General features: G+C 34.0%; 1 protein-coding gene and 1 non-coding gene across 15 annotated transcripts in view; one reads left to right on the plus strand and one right to left on the minus strand.

Annotated features, from left to right (window-relative positions):
• The window catches only part of PCDH7 (protocadherin 7), a 417,486-nt gene that overhangs the window by 197,422 nt on the left and 196,991 nt on the right, over positions 1–23,073 (minus strand). The gene's annotated exons all lie outside the window — the stretch shown is intronic.
• On the plus strand, positions 9,761–9,843 carry TRNAQ-UUG (transfer RNA glutamine (anticodon UUG)). The gene has a single exon. It is a non-coding gene; the product is annotated as a tRNA-Gln (tRNA).

The following is a 23,073-nucleotide window of genomic DNA, read 5'->3' on the forward strand; positions in this document are numbered from 1 at the left end:
GACTGAGAAGGAAATGGGTACAAGAAAAAAAGAAGCAGTTTGCAGAAAGGGAAGCTGATGCAACCTAATGCAGGATGGTGGCAAAGAGGCCATGGAGGGCTGGCAGGTCTGAAGTGAGTCCAACCAGAATGGATTGTGCGGTGGAAGGAACAGTAGAAGACAGCTGGGTGTGTTGAGGAGACACATCAAGCAATATAAAGAGAATGATTAGGCCATGATACTGCTGTTCTCTACTTATTTAATGTCTTTAGCCTTTCTCAAATGCCAGTGTGCCTGGTACAAGGACATAGGAGAAAAGGCTATTGCCACATTGCATAAACATTCCTGATAATAGTACTGCTTTCGTTATCCTATTTGTAAGGTCCATCCTAGAAGCAGATTTTCTCTAACAATTAGAAGACATATTTTAACTCTGAGTCTGGCTCTAAAGCTTCCCAATGTCTCTCACACTCATACCTAGGGCCTCACTGAAGATGAGCCATCCAAGCTCATCCTCGGAGGAAGCCTTACTCCAGGCAATGAGATGGGTCTGATTTTCTATCATCGTCCTTCTTGCTAAGAGTGGCTAAGTAACGATCAAAGGGGGCATTTTGATAGTCACGATATTAGCGTCCATAGTGTGGACGGGAAAGGCTGGAGTGTAGAGAGGTTAACCTGGCTATGCTAAGTCTTCAGTGACAGGATTAAAATCTGCCCTGGTGGCCATGGAAAGAAGTGGAACCTGGGAACTTTTACAGAGAAAGGAAGCCTATGTGTTCTTACAGCACTCGTGAGACTGCACCACTGCAAATAGGACATCGCCCAATGCACTTTTTAAGTATACGATAAACAACCATATAAGCCCTGAATGAAGTTATTAGTCAAACTTAACTATTGAGACCACAAGGAAGGAAAAACCAGAAAACATGAAGGGGAAAAATGTTACTGTGTAAGTATCACCTGAAGCTTTTTTTTTTTTTTTAATCAGTAAAAATCGTAAGTGATCTAAGATAAAAGAATAGTTGTTAATCCTTTATTCAGCTCTCATTAGTAAGTGCTAATGATGTGTTTCTAGAATCCTGCATTATATTTTGTACTCCTAAGATTTAAAGGCATAGACTGTATAGCTTCGTGGCAATCAAAATCACCTAAGTAAAAATGTTTACTATTACTAGCATCTAGCTTTGGTAAAATGATCGTACAATGAAAAAATCAGGAAATAGCATAAAAAATTTTAAGTGAAAACCTTACCTACTAATACTGAAGTACATTTTTTTTCTGAAGTACATTTTAAATGAGTCTGATATATATGCTTTTAAAGTAGGGTATATTCATGCTAGCATATGATGTGTAAGTTTTCTTAACGCTAGAGTAAAAATATGAAATATCCTTTTTTAAATTTTTAAATGAAAATGCTCATTGATTTATTCAATATTACACTCTACTTTCTACAGATTAACTATGACAATTAGAATTTTGCTATACACAGATCTGGAGTTGTGATACACTTTTTGACAATTTTATTAAAATTTCAATATTTAGTTTTATTAAAAACATTTTATAGAGCTTCTAGCAAATCTATAATATTTTGCTTATTTTCAAATTTCCAATGTTTTACAGATCTGCTGTCTCTAAAACTGTATAATAGCTATAATAGTAGGATACAGTCAGTCCATTAGACAAGGTAATAGCCTCTGAATACCTGGTTAATTGTTGATTAATGCATTGAATAATGCTCACTTACAATTTTAATTTTAATTAATACATGATTTCATTCCATTGATATAACTAATATTCAGTTTACTTTTTACTTAAAATATATTTTAATGTGGATTCTGTTCATTCTCTTCTTGACTTGTAATTGCTTGGTCAATTTATAAAATTATAGAAAGACTAAGTCCTCATGCAAGACATTTATAGCCTCTGCAACTGAAGGTTATCGTATCAATTTGATAATTCAATTTTGCTCATCACATATTTCATGAGTGTTCAATCTGTGCCACTCACTGATTTAGTCAGTGGAACTTAAACACTGAGTTTCAGGACTTCTTTAAACTCTGAAAAACAGAGGACTCAAAGTGCTTTTTGTCTTTATGTGAAGTATATCATCATTGATTCTCATCATATCCAAAATCTAAGTTAAGATACTTGAAAAATAATTAATTGTAAATATATTGCAAAGTACCCATAAGAAGTTGACATAAATAAAATATTTTTATGAAAAAATATTACATTTTTTAAAACCAAAAAATCCTCCATAAGAATGACACTGCGATATATGTTAATACAGATGTGTGATACACAATTGAGCTAAGGATGAGAGAGCATCAGCAAGGCCTCACAGAAGAGGTCATAGTTGCAGTCAACTTTAAAGAAAAAAATTGGTCCGTAGGAAAGTGATGCAGATGAAAGAGATTAAGACCATTTCAGTGAAAGAAGGGCACGGCTAGACACAGCAGGTTGTAATAGAAAAAACACACTGCTTTTGTTTGACAGATTTTCTTCAAACTCTATCTCAGCTACTTGCTGGCTGTGTGACTTTGAGCAAATCACCTAATATCTGTGATGAACCAAAATTTGCTCCCCTGTGAACTAATAAAATCTATGTATTAGGAATGTTCTAAGAATTAAAAGATGTATTTTCACGTGTGGCAGTTAAGTAGCACACTAAGTAATATACCATTTTTTGTTGTGTATTTAAGGATAGTGAATTGGTTACCATGCAGAGAATATAGAATACAGTGAGGTGAGGGAGAGAGGATAGAAGTTTTAAACAAGAGTGAAAGGGGCAGCAATGAAGTAGAACCATTACACAGGTTCAAGGTGGACATAAATGACTTTTTAAAAAACCCAGAAATACAGTGATACAAATATAATTACCTTGAAAACTTCAAAGAGAACCACTTTTCATGCAGACTTTTCAAACCCATCAAAAATCTTAATTTCCGCCCAGTCTTCCTAGCCTCTCCTGGGGGTGGGGATGGGGGGATGAGGGAAGGGGGGGAAGTAAAACAAACTGAAATTTTAGAAGAAAAACCCATATTCCAGCATCTTCATAAATATAGAACGAACTATGTAAAGAATAACATAGATGATAGAAAATTTACTTAAAACAGAAATTTAACCAGAAATTTTATCTATGGCTTATAGAGGTGTCCTTGACCTGAATTTTATAGTTGTCTTTGAAATCAGATTTCAATTATATTTTAGTAATAAATGAATGAATATATAAATAAAAATATAGCTAATCCCATGTGAGAAATGTATTAAGAATTTGAACTAGCAATTGTGATGTTCTCAACTTTCAGATGATAATTAGCAGATTCATAAAGTCCACTAATTAATGTCAATTTATCTAGAAAATACTTTTATTGAGTGTGGTATGTAAAGAATATTACAATTTTTCCCTATGTTAGGTGTATACTTTTTTTTAAAATTTTTTTTTAATTTTTATTTATTTATGATAGTCACACAGAGAGAGGGAGAGAGAGGCAGAGACACAGGCAGAGGGAGAAGCAGGCTCCATGCACCGGGAGCCCGATGTGGGATTCGATCCCGGGTCTCCAGGATCGCGCCCTGGGCCAAAGGCAGGCGCTAAACCACTGCGCCACCCAGGGATCCCTGTTAGGTGTATACTATCCAGATGCTATCTTTGATGTTCAAGATGGCTACAAAAGAACAATTTCTCAACTACAAAATACAGATTTCTGTTGATACACCTTAGTTCTATCAACTAGGACAGAAAGGAGAAAAAATATACTTGGAGAAGTATGGCTATGAAATAAAGAATATACTCTTCACAAGACCCAGGTTTAGGTATTTTTATTTTTTAAGATTTTATTTATTTATTTATTTTTTATTTTTATTTTTTTAGATTTTATTTATTTATTAATGAGAGACACATAGAGAGAGAAAGAGAGAAAGAGAGAGGCAGAGACACAGGCAGAGGGAGAAGCAGGTTCTATGCAGGGAGCCTGATACGGGACTTGATCCCAGGTCTCCAGGATCAGGCCCGGGGCAGAAGGCGGTGCTTAACCGCTGAGCCACCGGGCTGCCCAAGGCCCAGGTTTAGAACTTTACGAAAAATAATAAATATCCTATCTCATGTATAAATACTACCTGTAGTACACACCGATGATCAGTAAGAATAATATGAATTTTAGGTGAGGAGGTTTATAATACTTTACAAAGACTTTATGATTATCCTGTCTCTTTTTAGATATGGTATGCTTTATACTACTCATTTTGGTTGATTTCTTCAGCACCACAGTTCAGTCCAGACCTTTATCAGAAGAACAAGCAAAGAAAAAGCATAAAATCCAAGGTAATAATGGAAATCATGGGTAGACCTTGGCCCAGAAAATATCAATATATTCTTTAATTAATTTGGTGAATATTACTGAACATCTACTCTTTTCCAGGCGCTGCACTAGTAGCTGGAGATACAATAAACATGAAAACATGGTCTTTGTCCTCCTGTAGCATAAAGTCTAGATGGTAAGATATTCACAAAATGAATCAGGAAAGAAAGAAAGAAAGAAAGAAAGAAAGAAAGAAAGAAAGAAAGAAAGAAAGAAAGAAAGACCTCTATTCTACTCAATGCATATATAAATAATTCTAGAGCTTACTTTCAAGATAATTTTGTAGCAAAAATCACATATCATAAAAATTAAACAATGTTCCTATAACCTCTCAAATCCTAACTTTGTAAATATAATAAAGCTCTGTATCCAAATTGGCAGGTACCTAACTCCACCTAGCTCTCATCATCTAAGACCTATAAATGACCGTCCTAATAGCTGAAATTAAATAATAGATGATAATTTTTTACCCTCATTTCCTGGTATCACGTTTGTGTGCCTGTATATAAGGGGTTGATATTACCAACTTTCAGTGATAACTAGAGTATAAAAATCTCCCTACTTAACCATCCTTCCCTACAGCATGATTTGCTAATAATTTACTCCTTGAAATTTTTTTTTTCTTTACAACTCATTTTTGCTATTTCTCCCCTTTTAGTACCAACTACCATATTGTAACCTGGCCAAGTCAAGCAATAGTTGTCAATTCTGAGTGAATTTGGCCACATAAATGTAATAATCTACTAACAATCAGGAAATACGGGATGCCTAAGTGGCTTAGTGGTTGAGCATCTGCCTTTGGCTCAGGTCATGATCCCAGGGTCCCAGGATCAAGTCCCATATCAGCCTCCCTGCATGGAGCCTGCTTCTCCCTCTACCTGTGTCTCTGCCTCATTCTCTGTGTGTTGCTCATGAATAAATAATTAAATCTTAAAAAAATCAGGGAACGTTTTCTGTCAAAAACCTTCCAGTCTTGAATAAAATTAGCAGAAACTATGCAAGCCATTTTGAGTTTACTAATATGAACATGAAAAAAAGGATGATTTCCTTTGGAAAGTTGAAATAACTCCACTCTGTAGTGTTATTTATAATTTTGAACCTCAAGGAATGATGATTCATAGATATGTAGAATGGAAGGAAAATAAAACAGTCTGTTCACCCTATCCTTTATTCGAAATACTTGCATACGGTTCCTAATGTATTTTAATTTATTTTTAAAACACAAGTTGTTCTTTGACTATGAAACATTTCAGACGTTTGCAAAAGCCTTCTTTCTTTTTTTGTGGTATTTTCTTTTCAACACATTCATGTACAATCAAAGAGAATTCAGTTAATACATAAGAACACCTTTTTTTTTTAATACTGTCATTTAAATGACAGGATGTAAAATGTCAACTATGGATAATGCTATTCCCTCAAAGCATATATCTTGTTCCATTATATATGGGTGAATTCATAATGTTTTAGTTCAAACCTATAAAATACGGTATACTCTTGAGAAATCTGACAGATGATAAAACTGCATGAGCAGTACATGTGCACATGTTTTCATACTTCTGCAAATTTATGGATTTCTTTTTATTTCAATCAGCTCTCTGAATTGGTTGACTAGTATCAAATTCAATAAACAGCATATGGGTCTGCTAATATATGTGAAGAACCTGTTCTTTCTTCCTCACCTCCAACATATATGCTCTTTTATATGTCAGTTAAGTAATACATTTCCTGGATAGGAGGGGGACTTGAAAATAAACCATATACCACAAGGATTTTATTGTAAAAAGCATAGCTATGTTTATTTTAAGAAAATTGCATAAAAAGAAACAAAATATTTATTGTGGTGCACTATATTTGTATATAATGCACAAAATATGCTTTTGTATTTTGCTGTTGGATATTTTTTCTGTTTATAAAAATACAATTTTATAAAATCTTATGTTGTGTGGCTAAATCTTTTTGGGTCTTTCAAATACTCCATTAATATATCAATTAATGGGGGTTCATTTTAAGAATCATGAAATCACTTCTTTGAAAGTTAAAATTTTACTGGCCAAATACACTAAACTTCTCAACAGAGTTTCACTCAAAATCAATTCAGAAAATGTGATGATGAAAACTTTTTAAAAGTTTAAGACAAAACAAAATATAGTCTTAGAAATGTGGACTAAAACTTTTAAAGTAATTCCTAGGAGATGAAGAAAGAAGTTAAAGATATTTCGCTGTGACAAATGTACTTCCAGAGCACTGGTTATAGCCCTGAGTCCCTCTTGGCCTACAGGCCAATATTCTTCATTCTGGGGTAATCATTGGTCTCAAATTCTAGGCTTGTGCTCATCAACCTTCATCCATTTTTCCTCTCACATAAATCCAATTAACTTCCTACTCTTGGGTGACCCTTCTACTCCTTGCCAATAAAAGAAACAGGTAAGGGAATACAGTACATCAAAAAAGAGGAACATATGAATGGTACATTCTGTGGGAAAGCAAGTATTTCCAAAATAAATGCATATTCTAAATTTTCCTACATCAAATTTAGATTTGCAAAGTCAGGTCGTGCATGATTAGAAATGCTGAAGGCATACCTCTATAGTGGTTCATGCTTTTGAGATTTCAAATTACAACACCATCCCATTTTTACAAGGCATTACTAGAATATTCTCCGATGTGTATATTAGATTTCTTTATAGAGACAGTCATGTTCCTACAAGCCATAAATTTAATAAATCACCAGATATATAACTTTCATTCTCACATTTACATTACCAAGTATTTTATGGAGCAATTTTCTTAGTCATAGCAGTGAGACTGTTCAATAATATAAATAAATAAATAAATATGATTTCAACATAAAACCCTTAACTCCTAAAGAAAATAACTATACTGGAGTCTCACAAGAATACAATTCACTACTAAAGAGAACTCCATTATCAGTAGGATCTATCTTGGATTGCCTCCATGAAGGTTTATTACGAGTAGTATCAGAAGGACGTTATTTTAACAAGCACTGCAGAAGCCAAGGACAGTTAGGGCTGGCTTCTACTGCAGAGAGAAAGAGCATGAAAAGCCTAATATGCCATAATGCTGAAATTGTTATTATAAATAACTGGTACATTTACATCATATTTCCATACATTTTCAACAGAAACTTGAAATACAAATTCCGTCAGCTCCAGTTAGTCTCAGGCACAGTTTCTTGTTGAGACCTGTGGCTCAGTGTTAGCGATGCCAGGCCTACGTGCTCTTTTAGGCTTATAAAGAAAACCGGGCCTTTAGGTATAAAGGATAGTTTGAAATGATGAAATATTTGAGCAATCCAGTGAAAAAACCTTGAAGCAACATTTGAGAATACCCTTAATTAGCATACAGCTATTTTAATTTAACCAGCGCAATCCATAAATTCCTATTGTGAAAACATAGATATATACCTTATTCTTGCGAGGAGAAAATCAGTAGAAGGCATTAGAAAACCATAGCCATAAGTTAACCTTACAGTCTTTTTATTGGTTATTTTTAAAAATATTTTATTTATTTATTTATGAGAGACACAGAGAAAGAGAGAGAGAGAGAGAGAGAGGGAGAGAATGAGAGAGGCAGAGACACAGGCAGAGGGAGAAGCAGGCCCCATGCAGGGAGTCCAATGCGGAACTCGATCCCAGGACTCTAGGATCACGCCCTGGGATGAGGGCAGGCACTAAACCACTGAGCCACCCAGGGATCCCCTTTTTGTTGGCATATTATTTAAATAATTATATTGAATTCCAGGTTGGCATGTTAAGCAGTGAGAGAAAATGATCCAAACTATAAAAACATAAGTACTACACACTTTCTGTTTGCAATTTAATAAAATTTACTTTAATAGAGAAAATATTATTCATTTTAAAATACAAAATCTCAATATGTTAAGAGTTTACAACTAGTGAAAGCATTGACTTTAAAAGAACATTTTTAAAATAACATCTTCCTGAAGGCATAATTTATTATTTAAATTATCTCCAATATATGCTTTAGCCTTCTCAGCCCCGCATATCAAGGATAATCCGTGCATATGCATGAGTGTGTACGTGTCTGTGTATGTGTTTCCCAAGCGAGGAATGCTGAGATTTCCTAAAGTCTGCTTATAAATTTCACAATGAGTATCTAAAATATACAGTAACTGGGAAGTCAAATTCTCCACATGTGGAGCCATTAAGTAAAATATTTGTTCTCAAAATAGTTTAGGAAGGCACATGAGGTAGAAGGTAGTTCATGAAGCTCAATCAATAAGGAGACTAGCTAAATGAAGTGCAAAAAATATTATAATGGATCCTTTTGCTCTTTGAAATCAATGATAGTAACCTGCGTTTAGAAAGAATGTGTGTCTGAGCAATAACATGCAGCAATATTTCTTGAGCTGCTCAAATGAAAAAAGCTCAGAGGCAGGCATCTCTCCATGTAGCTATATTACATCTCTGTCCCCTATCGAGGCAAGATAACTGCCTTAACCACTTCAGAAATGTCATGGCTTCTTCCCATAGAAGGAAATGAAGGCCATGGTACTGATGCTAAAACATATATGATAATTAAAGCGAGCAGCAGGGGCAGCTGGGGGCTCTCAGTTGCTTAATGACTAGGTCAATTATTAGGGAACTACATATGCCATGACTTCTCAGTGAAAATAGATAATTTTACTTAATCCCACATTGAAATAGGCACCATCTTTTATGCCTAGATATTCCTAAGTTCATGAAGTGACTCCATATGTGAAATTAAGAATTTATACTCTATTTTAGTATAAAAAACAAATTACAATATTGTAAATGCCAGCACCAATGGAGTCCTTAACCTACCTTTGTAAACCATCTCTTCTCGCTACTATTGAAAGATTTAACAGGGTATAATACTTGAGTAGGAGGAACTTGGAAATTCTTTCTTGCAGATGATATATATGCCCTTTAACTTGTTATGCCAGAGATTTCAAAATTCTCTTCCAATTTATCTTAATTTGTTACTGTACCTAAGAAACCTTCTTATTCTTAAACAAGTTTAATCAAGTTCAATAATTTAGAGCAACAGATAAGCATATTTAAGATAAATACTCCCTATGGAGGCAAGGGGCTTGTGTTGCAGTTAAAAATATGTGTGCCCAGGTCTTGAAAGAGCTAGGATACTTTCTAATTTGATTATATAATATACAAATCATATTTAACACAATCTAATAGTTCGGAAGGTAGCAATATGGGTATGAAAGTATTTTTTCCTATATTTATTCTGCAGAGAGGACATTAAAAAAAAACCTCTGAAAGTTTATGCATTTAGTGTAAGATTTTAGCTTATTTTGAAATTTCCAACATTACTAAGACAATAATAAAAAGTATTAAACATCTTTTTAGTGCTTACTTTATTGAATGGTTTGCATAATTAAAAAGTTAATTGCTTGGGACGCCTGGGTGGCTCAGTGGTTGAGCGTCTGACTTTGGCTCAGGGTGTGATCCCGGGGTCCTGGGATCGAGTCCCACTTCGGGCTCCTGGGATCAAGTCCCATATCGGGCTCCCTGCATAAAGCCTGCTTCTCCCTTTGCCTGTGTCTCTGCCTCTCTCTATCTGTGTCTCTCATGAATAAATAAATAAAATCTTAAAAAAAAAGTTAATTTGCTTGTTTCTACAATCTTTGGAAGTCATGAGATCAACTCATGTGTGTGTGTGCACAGTCATGTGTATGTGTGTGTGTGTGTGTGTGTGTGTGTGTAGAACAAACTACCGATGAGATACAAGCATAAGGAACAGGACTATCAAGTTTAACCAGAAATAGAGCACCTCGCATTAATCCTTACCCTATTTTGAATACTGTATTTCTTTAAGCAGCTCATGTTATTGAGTCTATCATTCTGTTATTCTGAAGAGAAAAAAAATAATAATCTATTAGCCTTTTTCCTGACTTTTATGATATAAAAACTTGACTATGTCACTATTTCACAGGTCTCAATATTTATGTCAAACCATGATTTAGAGTGGGTTTTAATGATGAAATATGATGTTGCTTTGCCAAAATTACAAAAGAAATGCATTGTGTTTTATAAGTCACACAAATAAAGAGAGAGATTCTCTTAATGTCCCTGAAAATTGGGTAAGGAATGGCTTTCTGCCTGCCTTAGATAATAACACAAGATCAATGATTTGCTCCACACTACATTATAAATTAATGCTTCTATTAAATATAAAACTAATTTTCTACTTAAAGGTGTTTTTGAAATAGAAATAGTTATCATAGCTGCAACAGGTCTCAGAAACTTTGAATACCATCATGCAAAGATAGCCCTGTGGAGCTAAGAGCAAAAAGCAAGAATGATAAATAATAAAAGCTCCTATGTATTGAACATCTAGTGTTATCAGTTATTAACTATAATTTTACATACCTTCTTCCCAGTCTCATCATCTATAAAATACAGATAATATTTCCTCAGTGATTCTACAAAGCAAATATGTAGAACCCTCAGGTTAGCACAAATGTACCATAAAAGTATGTTTATTATTTCAATTTTCCTTACCCTTTTTATCATATTTTAGATACTTAATAAGGATATTGTTTCATCATTCCAATAAACCTTAATGTAGGTGTAACACCCACTTTATGGTAGATTGTTCTTTTCTGGTGTTTCTTGCTTTGTGTGTTTATGTGCAAGAGGGACTGAATAAGTCTGTAATTCAATTGTCTCTGACATTAGAGATACTTCATGATGACTTCCCTTTAAAATCCTTTCAGCCCTTTATGCCTGAATTGTATTGTAATCGGGGTGTTTTGTACTATACTTTGAAAATGATCTCGAATACTCCATTAAAGTTGATTTCTACATTTATAAATATATTTGGCTTAATTAGCAGCTTAAGTGAAGAAGTGAATAAGTGCTATGAATTGGTGCCTAATTAGCAGAATCTATCCATACTCTGATTGGCGATCATCTTTACAAGGCTTTTCTTCCTGCCATGAATATTTGAGAGTCGTCTGTAATCTCAGAGTTTTGAGAACTGTTCTGCTGCTGGGCACTGAATGATCTTTAATAATTATTTGATGAATATCTCTGTGAGTTACTGGTTTCTGTCATTTACTACCCTTTCACAATAAATCCAGGAAAATATATGCAGGCCTCTTAAAGACAGAAGCCATTTAGCTGCAGAAATAAATTTGAAACTGTTCCTAAGTTTCCTTTGTCTATGGTTTTCACAGAACCATATTATAAATATTGTCATTTATTCACAGTACATAGAGAACCATGTGCTCTTAACCTTAAAAACCGATACGGATTTCAAAAAGGGCCAGGAAACAACTTACCTTTGGGGCAAAATATGTGAACATTTTTGTAGGAAGAAAACAATTACGTACTTAGTAAATATTATGAAGATTGCAAGTTTGACATGGAAAAGGAAAAGCTGTAGAACCAGAAAAAAACTATAGAGTATACATAAACAAGTGAATATAGTAAATCGGTAACTTGATATAACTTTATTAAATTCTAACTACTTAAAAATAAATGTTCATGCATAACTGTACAACGACTCTTTAGGAAAGACAGAAGAGTAATTATTATAATTCTTGTTCCCATTTTATCAGTGAGTGAGATATATGTGTATTGATCCAGGTTTCCTCCCTGAAAATGTGGTGGAGCTTGAACAAAGACTCAAATTTCTGGCATCTATCTCTGCAAACATATACATACATATATTATATACACATATATAAAAATTATATATAATATTGACATATGTATTATTATTTATGATTATTATGCATTACATATTATAACATAGAAGAATTAAGTTAGATTTAGCAAGGACATTTTAAAATTGAGAAGTGATAAGACAGACTTTTCTAAAAGCTATCCCAAAAGGAATACAAAAACTTGGTAGTCTGAAATGACTCAAATATAATGACTTTCGGTAGAGAAAATGAATCACTTGACCCTCAAAATGTCATGGATGAGGTATTACAATGGAGAAAATGTGCATGGGATGGTGAAGTTGAGAAAGGCAAAAGAAGTAAAGTTATTAGAATGCATAAAATAATAATAAGAAAAAGAAACCTCAGAGTCAATCTGTGGGACAGTCCTTTAATCCTCCTTTAGGAATGAAATGTCAGAGAAACTCAGAACTTTTCATTTGGGTAAAGAAGAGTAATGTATTTTCCCTAATATTTTCAAAAACATAAAAGAAAAAAGCAAAGGCTAAGTAATCAAGTCAAAAGTCCTGTACTTTGTGCTCTGAAATAAAATGTAGTTACTTAAGAAAAACACACATGGGGACCTCTAAACCCATGGACAATTGATAGAACTAATTTAATAGCTACTTGATCCTGGGGACATAGGTAATACTCAGACATGGGCTACAAAAGAAAAGCATGTGGGTTCGATTTCACAAAAGAGGATAAAAACAGTCTGGGGCTGAAATAGGCAGGAATTAGATTTTAGATCTTCATTATTCCGGGAGAAAGAGATGAACCAATGTTGTCCAGGAGACTAGAAGTGCCTCTCAAAATTGAATTCTCAAAGAACTAGTGAAGGCTGAACACAATTGATCACACCGAATAAAAGGGAGGAAGCTTAAGGCGAAGAGCTCTGATAAAATATGGTTCTGTGTGAACATGTTGCTCCCAATCACCTATTTAAAGATGATGTATGGTTAACATTGCTCTGACCAAAGTAAAGGGAAAAAATAAGGATTGGTCCCTAAAACTCAATTTCCGCCAAGTAGCTATATAATTGAAGATTGAATTTATTGTAAGTGAGAATCATCTGAGAAACTATGAGTATAGAAATAACAATGTTAAATGTTAAAAATTACGTATCAGTCTGGGAAATGTTTTTGTTAGACATTTTTCAGTGTCAAGTATCAGGCATGCAAGAGTAACAGCAAGTAACAGTCTAGGTAAACAATAGACCTGATGACTAATTGATTGAACATTTAGTAATGCAAAGACATATTATAGAATGGACTAGAAGCCAGGAGGGGAATGGAGTCTAGCTATATAAACATGCTTAAAGTTGATATTGGAAAAATAAGTTACATATTCTAAGAAAAGATATGCAAAATCCTTAAGAGATGACCTTAAAGAGAAGAGAAAAAAAGCAACAAAAAGAACAAACACAAGTTAGGGGCACAGGATCTTAATTAGTGCCCAGTCTTAAAAGATGTTCTGAATCTAGGAAGCCAAAACTATCTCTTTTTTTTTTAGGAGATGATCCATCATTCAATGGTGGATGTGTTTCAGCAGACTTCATCTGGCCTCAGTGGGTCTGGATGAAGAAGTCCCTCTTCTACCCTCACCAGGCAATTTTTAAAGAAATATGCTATTTGCCTTGGTAGGGAGAAGAAGCAGGAACTTTCCTTTTTTTGAATGGGATACTCTCCTGCTCAAAATTTAAGAAACTAATGCTCAAGTTTGAAATGGGTATCCTGCAATATTATTGAGAACTGATCTTGTCTCTGTACAATCATGTGCACTGATAAATTTTTGATTTTTTTTTTTTTTTGAGGAAAAAAAAAAGTTCCAGGTACCACCTAGAGTCTACCTGGTAACCAGACAGGTAGCCTTCTCTTGGCACACTCTACATTTCCATATACTCTATGCAAAGCTTCAGGACAATGGAGAGTGCACATGCCAGGCCAAAAAAAAAAAAAAAAAAAAGGTTATTTCTAGAGATATCTGGTAAACCAAATAAATATATGTGTGATTAAATAGGAGTTGGATTTTTATTTGGAAATTATTATGCAGCAACTGGTTAGATTATCTTGGGTTGAAAGACAAGTTTTATCAATAAAGTCTTATTCATAATTCCTACGAAGCAACAATGAACACAGAGAAAGGAGAATAAATTTGTCATTGACCGTTGACCTTCCTTAGATAAAAACAATGTCAAAAGTGACATCTGCCTGGCAAATCATTATTAGTAAGTCTTTGCACATAATATATTTGGAGACATTTCTTCCCTTGCGTGGTGTACCAGCTGTGGTCAGCATCTTTGACATTGAATTTCTGTGGTATTTTTCACATACAAAATAAACTGGATTTAGACAGTCCTTGTATTATGTTGCTTGAATTTATGTGTCAAGCAAATTCTATTTTCATTACTTTTCTGTTTTGAAGCATATTTATTTGCACAGTAGTACCAACAATTGATAGCACTCTTACAGTGTCAGGAGTCCTGTGATTACAAAATAAAAAATTTTGATGACCAGGAAAATGTGATCAATTACCAGATCTCAACAAAAGTGACACTAGTCAGATACTTTAAATTTCAAGCCAATGAGATGGACAAATGATGGCCTTGTACAAAGTAAAATGTAAAAGTCTTATTACAGGTCAAAGCTCATTTAAAAGAGTAATTAGGGACCCCTGGGTGGCTCAGTGGTTGAGCGCCTGCCTTCAACCCAGGGCATGATCCTAGAGAACTGGGATTGAGTCCCACGTCGGGCTCCCTGCATGGAGCCTGCTTCTCCCTCTGCCTGTGCCTCTACCTCTGTGTGTGTGTCTTTCATGAATAAGTAAATAAAATCTTAAAAAAAAAAAGAGTAATTAATAAATCACTCAAGGAGATATAGCAAAAGCTATTACACAAATTTCAGACTTGGTAGGACTTTCAGTAAATTTTGTAAAAATAAAATAATAATTCTGAACAATGGGAGCATAGATGATTAGAAATTCATTAAGGGACATCTGTGTGGCTCATTTGGTTGAGCATCTTATTCTTGGCTTCAGCTCAAGTCATGATCTCAGGGTCCTGGAATTGATCCCCACATTAGGCTCCTTGCTCAGCACAGAGTCTGCTTGAGGGTTCTCTCCCTGTCCTCTCCCTCTACTCTCTTTCACTGTCTCTCAAATAATAAATAAGTCTTTAAAAAAATTCATTAAGGGAACCCTGGGTGGTGTAGCGGTTTAGCGCCTGCCTTTGGCCCAGGGCGCGATCCTGGAGACCCGGGATCGAGTCCCACGTCGGGCTCCCGGTGAATGGGGCCTGCTTCTCCCTCTGCCTGTGTCTCTGCCTCTCTCTCTCTCTCTCTCTGTGACTATCATAAATTAAAAAAAAAAAAAAAAAAAAAAAAAAGATTGTTCTCAAGGGATACAACCATGCCCCTCCTTTGATAATGACATTATAAGGGCTTGTTTGATCTGAAAAAGTTTTTTCAAGTGTGTTTTTTTACACTATATTTACTGGTATTCAGCTTTCTCAGTTGCTTACTTCTACTGAATCTCTATCAGAAACATTGGATCCTTAGACCATGAAACTAAATTCAATTTTTTTTTTTTTTTTGGATACCTCTGTGTAGGGATTATTCCAGTTATATCATGCAATGGTGAACAAGTCAAAGGCTCTGTCCTCAAACAGCTTACAGCATCATAGGAGAGAAGAATGTAAAAAGCAGTATATCTTTCAGTTGGGTCTTCTGGGTTGTTATTGTCATTTTTTTCCCCCTTTCAAGATCTGCATGATCATGTATCTGCATCACTGGACATTTGATACCCACTACTTTCCTAATTCTAAATTTCCCCTCACCCTGCCACATTATGTTTTTGCTTTTAAAAAATATCATTCTCAGGCACCTTCACTGTAATTTACTTCTCTGTGTTCTTTTATATATATATATATATATATATATATATATATATATATATATATTTTTTTTTTTTTTTTCGGATTCAGTTTTGGGAATCATCTCTTCTTAGTGGCATAGGCTTCATTGCTAATCTCACTATTCCCAAGATTTCATAATCACTAGGGTGCTAATAGCTTTTAAAGCTATATTTTCACTATTTGTGTATACTCCCCAGTTTCCGATGTCCATTTTCAATGGCCTGTAGATATTGTCTGATTTTTTCAAAGGTATTTTAAACTCCACATATCTTAATCAGATTCATTTTCCTGGAAATGTGCTATTCTTTCTGTTTTTCCCAAGTTGACAAAATAGTACCATTCTTTCCACACCCTCTCAGATTGGTCTCCTTGGCATCACTCACTAGTCTCTATAACTATCCATAGTTCCCTTATCAAATCCTTACTTACCCATCCTTCAAAGCCTGGTTGTGGTTTTTCATATCCCCAATTCATCATCCTGTGGTTCTGGTAGCATTTAACCTTTCCATAGAGCCTTTACTTTTAAATATCTAAATATCTGTACACATCATTCTTCATGATATTCAAATGCTTAAGAGGCAGAAAAGATGTTTCATTCACCTTTGGATCCTTCATGGGAATTTGCACAGAGTAAATGCTCAACAAAAGGTTATTGAACTCAATGAATTCTCATAGTAGTCCAAATTTCCTGTTCATTGTATAAAGTTTTCAGCTATGACTGCTATGACCTTTTGCTACAAATGCTGGGTTGGTGAAATGCAGCCTCATACTGAATAAAAACAATGGGCATAATTCAAGGCTAGGCACTATGGCTCATAGGAATGTAACCTCAGAGAAGCATACCACTCTCAGATCATATGTGGGTCCCCTGATTACCTCATCAGCATAGATGGTAAGCATTGTAGAGCAGAAATACTTTTTTTTAGAAATAAAATTTTTAAAAATATATCTTACAATAGAAATTAATGAGTAGATAGTTTTTAAGCAGCAAGATACTCTTCTACTATCTTTTATTACCAAAACATTTTCTAGCACTCATCACAGTTTCGTCTGAACACCCATGATAAAAAAATTCAGGTTTTTTTCAAGATTATCATATTTAAGTAGTTGAAAATCTATCTAAAGGAAGCAATTAAATTTACATGTCTATCAAACATATTCTCATTTTGTAATAAACTTATAATTCTACTTCCCAGAAAGTAATGAGAAGGTAGGCAAAATAATGAGAATAATGTCAAAAAAAAAACAACAACACAAAATCAACCTGCATAAATTAAGTAAAAATTTATCAGAAATGAGATTTAAAAACAAGGCAACCTACTGTCTATATTTCAGCTAGGAATGTGAGATAAAGACAAATATCCATGAACTTAACTTGAATCTTAAAATAGAAATCACAAAAACAATTTGCAACCACAACACAAGGAATGTATTAGTTTTTTCTTTAAAGCATAGGAATGCATTAGTTTTGCAAAAATAAAACTCATCTACTCCAATCTCCTGTAATCTAGTCTAATCATCTACTCAATGTAAGTAATATAATTGGTCTTCTGAAAAGAAATAACAATAACTTCAAAAGATTATTTATAGGTCCTTACTAAGTTTGAAAGGCCTTATTTAAAACATATGTATTTTTATTAATTATCCATATTTATAAGCAGAGAGAGAATAGAGACATAAAATTAATCTGTTCTATAGTTTCAGCCTGCATTTAGTTTGCACTACCAATTTCATCGCTGATAAATTGTAGAGTTTTTGAAGTAATTATGTTTAGCAACAACAACCACCAAAGGAAGATAAAAGAAAAAAAAAACAATTAGTTGATAAGAAAATTTAAACAAATAATTTCACTTTATTTAGCTTAACATGAAGCCTGATCAATTTCATAATTATTTTTAAGTGATGTAGAGAATGTGTCGGTAGAGTAAGAGCATATGATGCAGACACCATTTCAAGGCCTTCTTTCAGTGCAAGATATTATTTATAATGGAAAAATTTCAGTAAGTGCCTTTAAAATCATTTCATCTGTATAATTTTCCTCTCCCTTTTCTGTACTTCACACTGCTCTAAACTTTTCAAGTGAGTTTTCTCCTTTTCACATTATAGTAAATGTGTTGAAATCAAGGTTGTATCTCCTCAACATAAGGACTTGCACCAGCAGGGCAGAGACTCTTCCTCGTTCACTTCAACTTCCTCAGAGAGCCTCAGTCATATTTTATTTTCAACACATGTTTGTTGAACCAAATGAATAACTGCAGATTTGTCAATATATAATTACCACATTAGACAAGAGCCAGGAATAATATTATTCCACCTTCTTTTACTTAAGATGAAAGAAAGAAAGAAAGAAAGAAAGAAAGAAAGAAAGAAGAAGGAAGGAAGGAAGGAAGGAAGGAAGGAAGGAAGGAAGGAAGGAAGGAAGGAAGAAAGAAAGAAAGAAAGAAAGAAAGAAAGAAAGAAAGAAAGAAAGAAAGAGAAAGAAAGAGAGAGAGAGAAAGAAAGAAAGAACGAAAGAAAGAAAGAAAGAAAGAAAGAAAGGAAGGAAGGAAGGAAGGAAGGAAGGAAGGAAGGAAGGAAGGAAGGAAGGACGAAAGAAAAAGAAAGAAAGAAGAAAAATCCCTGCAGTAGAAGAGGTAACAGTATGGAGTGTTTTATCCTCAAAGAGGAATATTGCAGTAAAACAGTTTCTCAAGTGGACTAACCTCTGACGCTGAGTGCTAACTAAACTTTAAGAGATGAGTTCTAGTGTTTCTTTACCACATAAAAGATGGTTAAGAGTGTTGTCATATTTCAGCAACACTATTTTTTTTAGACATATCTCTAGAAAAACCTCAGAGAAGAAATGGAAGTATATAGAGTCTATCGGCCAAAAAAGAATGCAAAAAATATGGAGATAATACCCTAACTAAATAAGGAGCTAACCATAGAATGCATTATCTTACAAGTGTGCTGAAATTCAGATAAGCAAATGATTTGAGAGTCTGGAGGCAACAAAGCCACTAACTGACCCTGCAAGTCACTTTGAGATTTGATGAGAGCTCATTCTGTCCTCAAATGTCATAAGGGTTCAGCAAAATGATCTAGTTTTAAAGGACCAAATTAGAATAAAAGGGTAATATGGCCACACATTTTATCAGTGTTAATTATTAATACTGAGATTAAAAAAGAAAGGGCTGAGGGTTCGGTAAGCATACTAATTGGAGACTTTTTCAGCTTGTTTTCCCTGTCAGTGTGAATATTTTACAGTGATTCAAAGGGAAATATATACCTGAAGAGTATGCATTCAACTAGAACCCTGAGTATAAATATAAAAACATTAAAAAAGTGAGAAAAGAATAAACGAAGGTAATGGTGTCTCCCCACCTTGAATGACAGCACAAAGAGTAGGGTTGATTTGATCCAGAAGATAGACTCTTCTTTTCCCTTCAGTTTAGATCCTCGATATATTTAAACATATTTGTTACTGGGTGCTACCCCATGATGCCACCCAAAAAGGAGAAATTGACTAATTGGTATCCAAAGTGAGAATACAGTTCCTACCGCTAATTTTGGAATGGCTACCTTTCTGAAACTAAACACTTTTATGATGTTTTCATCACTGTTACTAGGTTATGTCAAATCTACCTGAAGTTAATGACAAAATTACTTATCATTACTAGTTGAATATAGTAAATAATTCTATCATCAATTAATATGGTGAAATTATTGCTACTCGTTTTTTATCTATAAATCGTTAGGTGCTATTATTTCATTTAGTTGTTTCCCCAATGATATGCGTTAGTAAAAGTGGGGCTAAGAGAGGTCAGAAAGTTGTCCTGCTAGTAAGAAGAATAACCAGGAATCAAACCAACGTCTTTGGATTTCAAAGCCTGCTTTTTAAACCACTATATTCTGTCCACAATACTGCCTCTTCTATAGGATAGTATCTTTTTTTTTTGGATTCTTTCAGAGTGTTCTGCTCGTGGACTGGAAGACTGCTACAGCTCACATTCTGACTGGAGACAAGCGCTCTAATTACTTTCTATCTCTAATCCCCATGAAGAAGCAGAAGTGAGGAAAGCCCTCTGGAAGTGGGGACATGTGGCCTTGGGAATGCTTAGGAAGCACAAGGCCATTTCACAGTTGGCTAGAAAAGTAGAAAATGGAGTCTATATGCCATGCTGAAAAGCAGAACCATAGAAATGAATCCTTTTCAGGGTATGTTAGTCTCTTCCTGGAGAAATTAAAAAAAAAAAAAAAAAAAAAAAAGCATTTGCAGGGCACTTATCCTGAGGTATTACACTTATACCGTGAACAAGTGTTTGAGCATCTTTGGAAAGATGAAAGACACAATCTTGCTACCTAATTCAATCTAAATGCCAACAGTACAAACCCATAATGACTAATGGCAGGACCTTAAAAGTGACTGTTGGAAATTAGGTAGGTGGGAGGAAAGTAGAGAGAGAGCACCCTCCATCCCACACAAAATTTGAGTTTTGTCTCCATTCTCATTACTCTTGGTCATATAAAAATGGTGCTTCATTTCCAATTGATATTTCAATTATATTTTTATTTCTGAAAGGAGTGTGAAAAGTCTATGGCAGAGACAAAAATGGGTTCATGATACCATGTTTTAACCCTCAAAAAAAAAGCTTACTCTAAGCACTACTGAATGTGGAATGAGGAAAATGAATAAAATGAATAAAACAATGATCAAGCCTAACACATACTTCTGAAAATGTACGAATTGGGGGGCTCAGAAATATGAGTGTATAAAAATCAAAATTATCTTTTAAATATCTGAGAAAATCAATAGACATAAAAGTAACTAGGCATTTAGAGTGGCCAAATTTTTTACCTCATTTAACTTTTTAAAATTTGCCTTACAGATCAACTACTGTTTTCCAATTTTAATTTATTTCTATATTATACCATTTGGAAGTTTATGTAGAGGAAAATATAAACTGTTTTCTACCCTTTGTTCATTTTTACTGTGGCCAAAGTTTACTCTGTCAAACAAGAAAATAAATATGCTTATTCTATTGTGAGATCACTTAATTACAATTAATGTTTTTGAAAGGCATTACACCCAGGGCCAGATCAAATCTATAGACTGCTCATGGTGTAACTTGAAGGGGGCTCCAAAACTATCTCCCACATGGCTTGCTGGGTGCCAACCATTTTCTCCACCTCACCAGAAATCACACAACTTCATTCAGTCCACTTCTTATATCATACATGCATTATTTACTACTCAAGTGTACATATGTTTTGCGGATTGCAAGGAATGCCTAGAATTAATAATAATGTCTAGAATTAATGTGTGCACATTAACACATATTATCAAATTCATTCGCTATCTCATTAATAGACCCAAAGTTCTCTTTCTGATTAGAATATATAGGAAAAATTGGATATAAAGAGAAAATCACTGATTGTTGGATCTGAATAAAATTTTAGTTAAGAGCATTAACTGCCTTATAGATGATTAGAAGCAGATCCAGAGGAGTAAGTGACCTACCCAATCCCAATGGCAAAATTGGGATTGAAGGGCAAGTGGGCTGTTTCTTATATTTGAGTTGTTAAACACTATATATGGTTACATGATACATAGCAAAGCCAAACTGGACTTGCAAAGGTAATTCAGGGGGTGACTGAGAAGAATAAGTAGACTATGGCATGAACTCAAAGGCCAAGATAAACACTGACAATAGAACTAAAGAAACTGTTAAACACCACTCCAAGAAAAAATCTGAAGACAACTGCATGATGTAGACAAGGGCAAGTTCTTGCATAGTCAATTTATGCCCTTAATGTGATGATGGTGTTAAGCTTAATATTTGGTTTTCACCTGAATTATAAATTCATTGCAGTAGGTTTCAATAATTTTAACATTTTCATTATCAAATATTCTATCATTATTCAACTTCCTACCATGAACAAGTAATTTAAAATATCTCTTTGGGTCGGGTTATGATCTCAGGGCTGTGAGATTTAGCTCTACATCAGGCTCCATGCATAGCATGGATCCTGCTTAAAATTCTATCTTTCCCTCTCCCTGTGCCCCTCTCTCTATAATAAATAATAAAATAAAATATCTAATCCCATTAGGTGTATCTTATTGAAATAATAAATAACCAATTTCCCCAATCTTATCAAAGAATCAATACAATATCATAATATTGATAAGAATTAATGAAGAACAAAGAAAAATATTAGTGATCTTTTTCATGAATAAATGTTTGATTCATAAAAAAAATTCTTAAAATATTTTTTTAATGAGATCATTTCCATTACTGCTTTCCAGAAACCCATGGATGTAAGTACCCAGATCTGAAATTATGAAAATGGTGGGACTCATTCCAACGATTAGTTTCAAGTTTCATGAAATTATGTTGATTCTTACAATGTATTCTTTTTCCTAAATTAATAAGAGAATAAAATATCATTCATCATCTGGCAGTAAGGTGGGTTGGAATGTAGGATAAGGCTGATTATAAAGCTTATTAATCCACAGGCCCTCATTATGGAATTGTGTTTATTATGCTCGAGTATAGGAAGCAAATAAAGCTTTTGTAAAACATAAGTGCATTTCACTGCTTATCTACTTAAATTTTCCTTTTAGTTATTTTAGTTATTTTTAGTTACTTCTTTACTACAGAGTCTGTGACAACTTATTTTTATCATTAGCTGTTCTAACGTATACCCAGGTAGCATTGTGACATTGGGATGTTATATTATTGTACTGAAAATTACCTTCTAAACTTTACAATGGAAGTTAATCCAAAAATCAGTTATAACTGCATTGTTTCACACAGGTTAAAATTCAAAGAAAATATTTGAGGTAATAATAATTAGGAACTAGTACAGCATCCAAAATGGTATTTTCATGGAAAATCCAATACAAATCCTGATTAAAACCTAACCAAGCAAAACGCTGCAGATTACCTGGATTCCAATTAAATGTGACAAATGAATACTTGACAAGTTTCAATTCCAATTCTATTTATGTCAGAATGATCCATTAATATTGAAGATGAAATTACCAGAATTCAAGCAATACAATTGTACTTTATGGCTAGATAGTAGTCTGAAAACTTGGACCCAACAAAACTTATTCAAATGTCAATTGCTACATTTGGATCACCCAAAGT

The sequence above is a fragment of the Canis lupus genome, chromosome 3 (genome assembly GCF_003254725.2).
Source record: "Canis lupus dingo isolate Sandy chromosome 3, ASM325472v2, whole genome shotgun sequence".
Taxonomy (NCBI): Eukaryota; Metazoa; Chordata; class Mammalia; order Carnivora; family Canidae; genus Canis; species Canis lupus.